We start from the raw sequence: 12658 nt of genomic DNA, 5'->3' as shown, positions 1-12658 counted from the left end.
GACTGGGGAGGGGGGGGGAAAGGGTTGGGGGGGACTTGAGGGGGGGGGCAGAAGGGGAAAGGGGCTAACAGCGGCGTGGGAGGGATGCTGAGTGCTGGGGGGGGGTGAGGGATGCTCGTTGCTGTGGGCCCGGGGGTCTCGCTGGTGGGGAGGGGGCTCTGGAGGGAGGGGGTGCTCGTTATTGGGGGGTCTGGAGGGAGGAGTGCTCGTTATTGGGGGGGGTTTAGGGGCAGGAGGTCCTCTTTGCTGGAAGGTGGCAGCAGAGGGGAGAGGGGCCACCCTTGTGTGGGCAGGTTGGGGTGCCCTGTACAAGGGGGGTGCTCTGTCCTGAGTCGAGCTGGGGGTGTACTTTGGGGGAGGGGTTACTTGTTGCTGGGGGAGATCGGGGGCTGGGGTGTTTGCTGCTGGGGTATTTGAGGGTGGGGGTGCTGATTGTTGGGGGGGGGGTGTCTTTGGGAGAGGGAACTTCGTGGGTGGGGTGCTTGTTCCTGGGGGGGGGTTGGCAGGGAAAGGGAGAAAAGTGGGTGCTATTTGCTGGGGGGTTTAGGGTGAGGGGATCTTTGTGTGGGGGTGGCAGGCCAATGGAGGTGGCCAGCAGCATGGTGGGTCTCCCTGGACGGTGACATGATGCGAGAGGCCATCAAGCCCCCCGGGCTGGCCCTGCTGTGTGCTGGATTGCTCACCAGTGCCCCAGGAGAGCAGCACCTGGACGGAGCTTCTCCAGCCGCCTCTCCCTGGCAAGGAGGCAGGCAAAGGTGTTACTGCACGGAAGAGTATCCTCAGTGCTGGGGGAAGGCGGCCAGTGCTAGGATTGCTCTTCAGCAGCCCTTTTCTCTGAGTCCTTTTGCCATCTGCGTTTGAAGGGAGGGTCTAATGCGTCGTGATTTGTCTGGGTGGCACCTCAAAGTCGGTGAAAGCATGGCTGGGGGAGAGAGTATTATGTTATTTCTCAGCAGCAGACACTTATGTGAAGCTGTATAGTAGGTGAGCTCTGCCAAGTGACTCAAGTCCCTGCTTCAGATGATGGAAAATCTGGGATAGTCCGGTACAGGTGTCAAATCTTTGAAGCAGGAGTGAGGACATGTTTTGGAAGCTGTGAGAGAAGATTGACCAGTGTCAGTTGCTGTGTGGATGGCAACTAAAAAGGACTGACTGGAACAAGAAGAACCTCGGCAAAAGCTTTATTCTCTAGCAATGAGTCTGAGGGAGAAAATGGGTTGCAAATGGGATGGCTTTGAAGGGAATTTAGTAATTTCACCTCCAAAGGTGTGAGGGAGAAGCTTGACTTCCAAGCAGGTACCTAGTTATGGTTAAAGGAGAGCAAGAAGATCTTGCAGCAGGGTTATGGCTAGATTGTAGGGAGGGAAGTTGTAGTAGCAGAGTGAAGCAAAGGAAGCTGGCAATAATCATGGGGCCTTGAGCTCAGGAGAGGTGCGGTCTCAGGATGCCGAACAGAACACTTCGGCAGCCCTGTGCAAAAGTGTACATTTAAGCAGAATGGCGGAAACATGGAGATTTGATTAAATCTAGAGAACAGGCTGAAACGCCTGTTTTGTTTTGGGCTGTGTGACTTTTCGTACGTAGCTGATTGTTAAAGTACGAAGTCTGAGGTCTGGATTGTGATAAAGACCAGGGGTTGATCCTCCGGAGGAACGCCAGCCTCCGCGCGAGAGCTAGCCTCTGCGAGGTCCAGGTGTGCGCTGCACAATTCCTGCACGATATGAAGTGCTCTATTTGGAGGTTAAAAATATCCTACAATTCCTACAGGAAATCTCCTTTGCCTTGATGCATGAAATCAGATAACTAAAAGAAATAATGAAAAAGGCAGCTACTCCACTCTGACTGAAATAAACTGTTTAGGTATTTATGGATGGGAGAGGACTAGTTCTCTCCTTTAAAGCATAGTTTGAAAACATTTATTTCATATCTTATTATTTATATTTGGATAGATATAATACAATTGATGTAGTTAGTATATGAACTAATACAAATCTTCATCAAATACTTATTTCTTTTAATATGAATTATTTTAAAGCTAAGCTTCATGTAAGTGTTTAATGGCATGGCTTTGAGGCTAAGCAAAAAAGTTGTATTTAAGGATTAATTTGGACTGTTAGTATAGAAATAGGCATAGAAATGAGAAAGAAGCAGTTTTGGATGACTTTCAGAGGGGGTTGCGCTCTCTCAGGACTGCTGTCTGCTCTCCTGTATCTCTTGGTTATCTGAAGTTGAGCGTTGGGACTCAGGGGCTCTGTTTCCTGATGTTGTGTTGCACTGGGGGGTTATGAGCAAGTCATTAAACCACTAGTTCACCCGTTTGTGTTGTGGAGAGTCTTGTATTTCACAGGAGTGTGCTGAAGGTTACATGGTTCGTATAAGGCTAGATTTAATGTTAAATATGTTATTTAATTATGCTGGCTCTGTTCAGAACAGAGTTAACCAAGCAAACCCTTATGCTGTACAAAGTCTGCCAAACACACAATTTTTCTGTTTTAGGTGAAGAAATAAAGTTTTTATTTCTTCCTCTTGTTTTATCCTGTTTAGCTTCAGAGTCTCATCCCTTGTGGTTATTTTGCGTAATTTTGAATGTACTTTATACTGGTTTCATGTATTGTAAATTTGTCAGCACCCCATCTAGTTCTTTCCGTACAGCAGTGCATACAGCGATGGCACTGTAAACAAACACCATGATGCATTGCTTGTTCAGTTCGGTATTCCTACTTTAATAATAAGTATAAAAACTTCCAGCATTGGTGTTAAGGTGGCCTTAAACAGGATGAAAATCGGTTTGCAGTTTGTCTTGCTGCTGATGTCAGCTTCTGTCAGATATTTCCTGAAGGCAGGTGTCTCCATGTTAAATAAAAAGTCAAAGATTAATTTCCTGCAACACAGGGTGATCCATGCTCTGCTGTGAGGCCTCAGAGTCGGTAAGCTGAAGGAGCTGATGTGTTTTTCATGTGCCTCTAATTGACTGTGTTCTTGCAAAATGATGCCGTGCTGCGGGATGTATTTGCCACGTCGGTGTTGTCGTTTCTGAAATCCATCCTTGTGATAATTTTTATTAGAAAAATAGACAGAAGTAAAGGCTGTTAAGTTACTAACTTAATGAGGTTAAGTTGGGCTGACATGGGGCTGACAGAACCCCCGTGATATTTGTTGCTTCACTTACTCATCGCAGGTAAACAAACAGCTTACAATTGAGCATTTCCAGGGATTTTTAAATGGATTTTATGATGTATGCCTGTGGGGTATTTTTGCAGTTCAGTACTATTTATGCTCGTGCAGTGCTCACTAGTAGCAATCCTATGTAGTCATTTATATAATGCTTCCTATCTTGCTGATCTTTAGAGGGTTTTTGAACACTCTCTGTTAGGGAAATGATTATGAAGGGAAGTTTGTTTTTTATTGTTCTATAATGCTATAAACCTCTTTTTTCCCTTTCAAATACTTTCTCAAAGCACTGATATGAAATCCAGTGTTGCAGTTAAGGATCAAGAATTCCCCTGCCCTCCCCCTTCGAAGCAGAGGAGTAATTCATAATCACATTGTAGTTGCATGGTGCAGTTGTATTTTTGGTTTACCGCTCTGACATCGAGTAAATCGCTTTACGGGTGACGTTCCCATTATGTGAGACACTGCACGGCTGCCACGAGAACGGCCTCACCTGGAGAGACTTGCGACTTAGGCGTAAAAAGGAGACAAGAAGAAGTGGAATACAGAGACAGCGAAGTGCAAGTAACGGTGAGGTGAAGCTGTCGTGCTGCAGACACTTGTATGGGTGTTGTTGCAACAGAGGGCTGGAAGGGAAATCTGGCAGGGTGGTGAGGTGGCTTTTTAAATAGGTATTGACTGTCCTTCCCGCATGGGTAGGGTGGTGTGTAGGAGAGCTTCAACATTTGTCTGAAGATGGAGCGTGGGTAATGGATGCTGGTGTAGCAGAAGCTTTGGCTCAGATTTTTAGTCGACGCGTTCAAATGCCGGGACTGCATGGGATCGAACTCGTCAACCTACGTTTGTGCGACTGTTTTATTTACTTGCCTCTGGTTGCTGATGAAGCTTGCAGGAGATAAGGGTGGCTGGATGTCAGCATCATCTAGACCCTTGCTTCTGAACCTGATTAGTCTGTAGACTCAATACTTTTTTCCTTTAACCTTTTCTTCTTCCCCCAAGATCTCTGATCTCTCCTTGTCTTAAGCTGTGTGTTTATTTTTGGACAGCAGTGCCCAAAACTGGATGTGGAATTTCAACACAGGCTTTCACACACCTGTGAACTGGAAAGATTATTTCATCTACATTTGTAGATGATCACTTCATTCATATATCTCAGCAGAACTGGTTGGGTTTTTTTTGGTTGTATGACTCTGCCCCTCTACTCAGGTTGTGGGCTACAGTTCTGCTGTGTGGCTGCTTGCATCTTGTCTGTGTTCGTGTAAATTATTTCTACCTGGGCTTAATTTAGGCTTAGCTAAGTTTAGTCTTAGCAGGATGCAGTTCAATACAAACAAGTGCAAGATTCTATAGTCAGGCCACCAAAAGAGAACGTGATTAATTATACAGAGAAAAATGAGAGTGTGGCTTATGGTACTGGCAAATGTACAAGGCTATACTGAAATAGTCCTTTAAAATTCAAACTTTTATGGGGGACAACAATAATTAAACTTAGAGAAACGTTTGTTTGCTGTGTTACGCATCTCGTGTTTATAAATCTATTTTATTTCTGTGCTTTGAATTTCTTGAATAGGAAGCAGGGCCATTAAAATGGGTTTAAACTTAATACCCAACAGTGCTGGCAAGCTGACTGTTCCATGGCTAAGTGCTTTGCTTCATATGCACTGATCCTCTGACTAGTGTGTTGGGCGCTCTCTTTTTTATTCCTTCTGTTTTTTATCAACCAGGCAGGCCACGTTAATGTGACTGCATGGTGTGGTTGAAAGCAGATCATAAGAAGCAGAGGGTGGAGCAAGTGAGATTGCTATAGGAAAATAGAAAAATAATTTACTGCAGCACTGAGATTTCTCAAGCTTCAGTCATCCTTGACTGGAAAGGCAAGTTATGGGGTAGGATGCTTTCTTCAAAACATCATTTTCAAGCTTACTCTGAGATTCTTTGTTTTGAAAAGAAGCTTTTGCCATTTATACTGAGGACTTCTTAACCAAAATAAAAGGCTTACATCTTTTTGGTAATACATTGTTAAAAGGTTAATATGTGTTTCGGCAGTTTGTAATAAAATGGCACCTATTACTGCATTGAAATAGGTGAAAGTAGCTTGTTTATCTCTTTTTTTTTTTCTTTATTTTATTCTTTTTTGCCATTTTCCAGTACGATCGCTTCCTTATGTCTCTTTACTGGAGAATGTCATTCGAGAAGTCAAAGTGGCCGAAGCAAATAGCTGTGCTGTGCCCGTGGGACTGTCACACGAGGCCAAGTGCTCTGCTCCGTCACTGTGAATCTTAGCTCTGCTTGCAGCTGCAGCTTCTTCCACCCTTCCAGTTGTACATCAAAGTAATGACACGTGTGAAAATGCAAACAGTAGGGATGTTGAATCCTTGATTGTGTGGAACACTGATATTAATATTTAAGTAAAACGACTGAATAGTTAAAATGGCTGCTGCAACATAGTTTTGACTGGCTTTTGCAGTAGCACAAGATGTACGCTTAGAATTTCATCGTATTTCACAGCACATCGCATTGATTTCTGCTACCTTGCTTCCTCTAAATTACAGCCCCCTCCTGCCTGCAGACACACGTGTGCGTGCACCGTTCCAGCAACACCCGCCTTTGCTAGCATAGCGCTCTCCTGCCTGTATTTAAGTGCTCTCCGACAGAATTGTCCAATTGAATGATGTTACCAAAAGGCTGTTTTTAAGGGAAGATGGTGCTTCTCTTCGACTCGAGCAGTACGTGAAAATCGCACCACTGAGAGGAACTTGAAGTTCATTTTTCAATGTCCATTTATTTTAAGGAGCAAAGCTGTCTAAGGTTCTGTTTGAAATTGCCTGCATATTGGAAGTGATTCGTTTGAATCACTTGGTTGAAATGGAAATAAAATCAAACTTTATGGTCAGAGTTCTTTGGGGAAATCAAATAATGGAGTTTGCAAAATCACTAGCGAAGCAAAAGGACCGAGACCCACAGCAGCAGCTCCTGACAGCTGTAGCAGCTGCTGCATTTGCCGTCTTATTTTCTGTCTTGAGTTTTTCTGCTAGTTTGCTTACAGAACTACCTTATTCAGAGTTAAGGATGGGATTTGAAAATGAAAGACAGTTTGCTATTTTCCAATATGTGAATAAAAATTATGTATGATCTCCTAAGATCTTTTAATTATCTAGAAGGGCTTGATTGGATCAGATCTGTGTAATTCAGTCATGACAGTTGCAACTAATTTCTCCCTTTCTAATCCATTTTTTTCCCCAAAACTTTTTTAATAAAGAAACATTTTATGTATTCAGTATCTTCAAGGCAGGACTTAGAATACTGTCCTTGTCAATTTTTAGAATTTTTAAATAGAGCTTGTCAACTATGGCAGTTCTTACATATAGAATATGTTTAATTTGCTTTGGTCAGGTTCAAATGTGGTGCAAGAATTAAGTGTCTTGATTGATGCACATGGTGTTCTTTAATTGTGTTAGTAGTTTTAAATATGGACTCTCGGTCAGCAAAAAAAGGCATTTCTAAAAATGGTTCTCCCTGCTTGGTACAACCTTTTTTTTTCTTTTTAGGAAAATACCTGAAAGAAAACCCCTTTAAAAATTGGTGAGAGATTTGTTGAGCCACATGAGCTCCTGTTGCTCCGGGATCGCTCGCAGTATGTGCACATTTTCAGTATGTGATGAAGAGGACAAACTGCACAATAGGATAAAACTAGCTGTAGAGGGTGCCCAGAATTTGTTTTGTGATTCCAGTTTAATATGCTGGCTGGCTGGCTTGGAGTTTCAGGATCATTCTAGAAAAGTTATTATGTTGGATTCATTTCTGTTTTGGTCTGCCGGATACTTTAAAAAGCAGTAATTAGTTCTGTCAGTTTAAATATTTGGTCAGCAAAACACTGGTTCAGCATAGGAAGGTGCAAAATCACAGCTGCTGTTTATTGCGCTTGCTTCTAATTTTGAATGTGTGTTGATGTATCGCTAAAAAAAGAAGCTCTACGAAAAATAACACATCAAAGATACTAATTCTTTTCTTCAGAGAAATGTTTCTCTGAAATCAGCTACTGCCCAGCTTCCTGCAGTCACCAGGTGTTTTGTGGAAAACTACATGTTTCTTCTGCCCTTTTTGGGGTTCACTGTTAAATGAGAGGTCACTTATGTTTTCCGGAGCGTTGTTTGGAGACAAGTATTTTGCTTTGAATTACAATTTGCATGTATTTGCATTGGAGGTGACAATAGTTTTTGATTCCCGGCTCCTCTTCACTTTCTGCTCCAATTCCCCTGCAAACATAGGAGTTCTGGTGTATATTGTTCCCAGCTATTTCATATCTGGCACACAACTACTAACATTTTCTCGAGAGGTGTTAACTCTTGTTAAGCTGAATTTGAAGCATTCACTAATGCCACTAAATCAAACAGTATGGCAAGAATTAGAGTGGCAAGTTCCCAGAGAAGGGCTCGGCTCTGATTTTATGGGTTCCTCTTGCAATCCATGAGATATTCTCCATGGATCTGTCTTGGTATTAGCTTCTGCCTGCCTCTTGCATGAAAATTTTAGCATTAGTCCTTGCGTTGGACCTCTGCTGTCAGAAATAGTGTTGGAAGGAGATACAAAAATACTCATAATGATTGTGCCCTTGTTGGTTTTTTTTGTTGTTTTTATTTCCCATTCAGGTCTTCCCCAAGCAAAGTGGCAAGCTGAGCAATCTAATCTCGCTTTTGCTTAGGAATTATGGATGGCTTTTGTGAAACTGAGCAAAGTTTAACCATTTCAGTCAGTAGTTGCTTCACAAATTCAGACTATGGCAATGTGATCAGACCAACCCTGCGTGGGTTTGTGCTGCTACTGAAAGGAGCAATCTGTTCTGCTACTTGTCTTCATCTCCTCCATTGTGCTGTGTTTGGGTGGCCTCGCAGTTAGCCAGGTAGGGAACAGATCTGGCTGAAAGATCTGGGAAAGATCTTTTGAGCAGTTGTGGATGCCCCATCATTGGAAGTGTTGAAGGTCAGGTTGGACGGGGCTTTGAGCAACCTGGTCTAGTGAAAGATGCTCTATCCACGGCGGGGGGGTGGACTAGATGATCTTTAAAGGTCCCTTCCAACCCAAACCATTCTGTGATTCTATGAAAACCATGTTTGTTTTCAGCTAGATCTGTTCACAGGGAGTGGTTAAATCTGGAGGAATGGGGAAGGAAGGAGATGTCTTCTTCACTAGCCTCGCAGGTTTATTCTGCGTTACAGTGACTGTGTATCAGTGCTTTCAGTAACTGGAGGGTTGCCTTTCTGTTTGTCTGCCAGTTCCAGGAGAAAGCTGCATCAGGTCAACCTAAGAGGCTTGAGACTGATACCAGGTTCTCCAGGTTATCTGATCTCATGAAGACATCTGCTTGAGAAAACAAGCTAAAAATCCCCTTCAATCTGAGCAAGTGAGATGAAGTTAACTTAGCTTACCCCTTTACTCCTCCTCCACCACCCCGCCCCACATCAGTCCTGGCATTGTGTTTAACCAGACTGGGCTCTGTAAAGCTTCTTGCTACATGCCCTGTTTTCCAGTCTTGATTATTTCTACACTTCTTTGAATCCTCTTCAGTTATATCCTTAAATTACTGATCCAGCTGCAGGTACAGTATTCCAGACATGGTGGCACCAGTGCCTTATGCAGGAGTAGTAGCACAGTCTGTGCTCCAAGTTGAGGTTGTCCTTAGATGCCTGAGAATCACGCCACAACCCGGGTCGCCATGCTCTCACTTCGGTGTATGCAGTCAGCCAACAAACCACCGGCTTTCCAGAGACCGTGCATCAGAGGACCGTGTGCCCCATCCTGTTAATGCGGTTTCTTGCCTTGTGCCTGGGTACGTGACTTCACTTGGTTAGTTTTGAGATCTGTTCTTCATCTGTCAGAAAAGGAACAATGCCAAGTCTCTCTATACCTGCTCTTGCCCATGCAGGATTAATGAACATTTTCTGTGTGGCTTGGGTATCGGCAGCTGATTTTGGTTAGTACTGTGCTTAATAATGCCTCTGGCAGTCTTGAATGCTTAAAAATCTGCGCTTACTGGTAGAAACTATGACGTGGGTTTTGCTATTTGCGACAGATCCTTAGCCCGATGTCATCAGTGACAGCTCAAGCTCTTTCACGTTGTTGCAGCTTGGGCTTGTAGCATTGGTATGCAACTGCGAGAAGTTCATTTCTTGCTTTTTGTTATGATTAATTTTGATGCTAAATATCCCAAACTTGTGCTACTGATGATTCATGTGATTTCATACCTCTCCTACACAATACGGGTTTAATGTCCTTGCACTAGTCAGCAGGCTACTGTGTTCAGGCTTGTGTAAGTGTGTAAGGCTACTTGCATTGTGTAAGTGTGTCCATACGGTAACCCTGCTTTCACAAAAGTGGATTAATTTGTCACACAACCAAAACTCTTCATCTGGCATGATACAATCAATCAGCAACTTGCTCCACTTAAAAACTTTCCGGTCTCATGATACAGGGGAGGTTACCAGGGAGTTCCTGCTGTTTACCAGATTTATGGATTGTGTTGGAAAGGGTGTAGCCAGGCGGATGACGATATTTGCTAATCACCTGGAATTACTCGGGACAATCCAACCTAAAACCAGCCGTAACATGCTGTGGAAAAGTCTGACTGCGCTGAAATGCTGCATTTTAAAAGGGTGATCAAATTTGTTGTCGCGAACTGCACATCCTACCTATTCAAAGACTGGCGAAGGGAAATCATCCAAGCTGTGGGCAGCTCTCTCCATCTCCAGAAAGAACCAGAAATGGTACGGAGAGAGAGCATGATCAAGGCTGGGATGGCTTCCAGGCAAGGAGACAATCAACAGAGTAGGACTCTCGACTTGAAAAATACATGGCCCAGGCAAGGGAAATACGATAGGGGTGTATACAGTCATCAATACTGTAGAGAAGAACAGGCAAATGTTATCGTAGTGTGGGCTTAAAAGCAAACAGAAGTAATCCTTTTTGCTCAAAGCCTGATTAAATTGTGGCACTGTTGTCACAGATGTTGTGGAAGTAGCTCTGGCTGGAAGTGACTCGTATTTTATGTGATGAGCTAATGGACACTGCCCTCCCTTAATGCAAAGCAGTGCTGAAGATGCAGCCTCTGGAGATCCCCATCCTGCTAATAGTGAAAATTTGGAGGCACGTCATACCCTGTTCCCTACTTAACCCTTTCCAGAGCACTTGCTCTGCTGGCATCTCTCGGTGATGCGTTGCAGAGCTGGATGGGCCTTTGCTGTCTGTCATCATACCAATTCTTGTGGTCCTAGAAGATAAACCAATTGTCAGGTAGCTTGAAGCTCTTATCAATAATACGAGTTTGCTGTATTTCATAGCAAATTCTTGCATATGAAATTCAGCATTAGTTGTTTTTTTTAGTCTTGACCTGCACTGGGAGTTTTCATGTTCATTTTTTTCCTAGCAGGATGTTATATTGATGTCACAGCAGATGTTGTCTCCCTTCCTTGGATACTTGGACACCTATGCAGGTGTGCTTGGTTCTTCCCAATATTATGACAGCTTGTCATCTTGATATTACTTCCCTTTGTACCTCCTGATCTACAGCCTTCTTTGAAAGGCTAAGGTTTGAATGTGATATTTTTTCTTTAATCAGAGAAAGATTAAGCTGAGGCAATAAAAGAGATTAATATTTTCTGGATTTACGTAGGTGTGTGACATCTTATTTAATTGAAACTTGCCAAGAGCAATACTGAAGTCTGGAAACCCACAGAAGAGAATTTGGACCGTTCAGGGGGTGGTTGTTTTATGTTTCCTATTCTAGAAATATCAGGGGAAATAGGAGTTTTGTTTCTACAAAACTGAAAAGCTGCTTTGTCTGTTCTTCTCTATTTCTTTAGGAAGCCAAGAATTCAGGAGAAACTTCCTTCAACAGAGGAGATTTTTATTCTGTGAAGGTCTTCCACCCCCCACGCCCATGCTTGATTTTAATATTCTGTGCTGATTGCCTCCCCCAGAAGAGTTGAAGTGCAAAAAGCCTGTTAAAATGGTGCACTGTTACTCATCCTATATACTGGGCTCGAATCTAGCCTAATTATGTCACTGCCAAAATTAAGCACTACTCTTTTAGCCTTACTGAGTGAATATCAGCCTGAGAAACAGATTTTGCATCAACTGAGTCATCAGGAAAATTCTGATTGCGGAGCCTTTTGTTAGTGATGGGGATACAAGGAGAGGGCACAGCTGCACCTTTTGATGGAAGCCAAAAATAAATTGGTTTGTCAACTGGGCACCTTTGGGAGTCCTGGTTTATACAATGTCCGCAGAACAGGTCTTCTGCATTCACCCAATAATTCAGGGAATTGCGTTCCGTAAGGTGCTGGATACGACCTGATGTTAGTACTACAGGAGCAGCTCCTTTAAGGAGTAATTTGTTGCAGTGCTTTGTGATGTACATGTCAACAAACTGCAGCAGAAATTAGCCTTATTATAAAGAGGAGATGAGTCTCACTGCTTATGGGGAATAACAACTGTGATTCACGTTTTGGAAATATGTTACTGGGAAAACCAGGCTTTGCTTTACTGCCTCTGTTCAGGTATTATTCCCTGGGCATGCGGAGCACTGGCAGGAAGATGCCAGCTTATACAAAAGGAGGAAACCTCTCCAGGTAGAAGTAGTTACTAGACACGAAGCAGTCCACAGGTAGCACTGATGTCCAAATCTTTCATCACACCGAGTCCTCTTTTAACACAATAGTTTTGGTCCATCTCCAAAGCACCTTCTCTTCCCCTGGTGTCCAGCGTTATGATTTTCTTGCCTGTGCAGTTCTCGTTCATCAGTATTTGGCAAATGATGTGATAGAAAAAGAAATCGTGCTTCTGGGCACTAGCTCCCTAGTTTGTCCTGGATAGAATTGGGCGTCCAGAAGTCTCCAGTGATTGGAGTGTGTTTGGCCAGATTTTACCTTCCTGTGTGTTGGGTTTTGGTGTTTTTTGGGTTTTTTTTTGATGATGGTAAAGCAGTGTTTCTGTATGGGTAGATTATGACTTTTAAAGGAATTACAGCAACCTGGGAGTAAGTGCAAAGCCTGGAGCAAACTGGAGCCTGAAAGCCCATCCTCGCGTGGAAGTATTCTGCCGGTATCTGTATTACGCAGTCTTGTTGTTATGATCCTACCTTTTTTTTTAAAGGGTGTTTTGTTTGGGTTTTTTTTAATAACTTTAGCCTTTAGGACTCTCTACCTTTTAGTTGCGTTGCTGGAGTTGATAGCGTCCTTCCTAACAAAATGTTTTTATTATAAGATATTTTCAGAATCACAGACAGTGTAGCTCTAAGAACATGGAGGAAGGCAGCTTGAGGACTGTTTATTGGTCTTTATTGCGATGCTGTTCTCGTGGTCCTTATACTTAAATGAGGCAGGAATTAATTCGGTCTTGTTCTTCTCCTTCACAATCCTGATGTTGCCCTACATACAGTATTTGAATACTAGATCTGTTTACAAATATGTTAAAGTTTTAACTGTTGCAATAA

At 43.1% G+C, this 12658-nt stretch overlaps 1 protein-coding gene across 1 annotated transcript in view; it reads left to right on the top strand.

The window, feature by feature from the left end:
- Positions 1-12658, top strand: part of PPME1 (protein phosphatase methylesterase 1) — a 30467-nt gene that overhangs the window by 130 nt on the left and 17679 nt on the right. The window lies entirely within an intron of this gene.

This window comes from Gymnogyps californianus, chromosome 1 (assembly GCF_018139145.2).
Source record: "Gymnogyps californianus isolate 813 chromosome 1, ASM1813914v2, whole genome shotgun sequence".
NCBI classification, from domain to species: Eukaryota; Metazoa; Chordata; class Aves; order Accipitriformes; family Cathartidae; genus Gymnogyps; species Gymnogyps californianus.
This window is presented reverse-complemented; position numbering and strand designations above follow the sequence as displayed.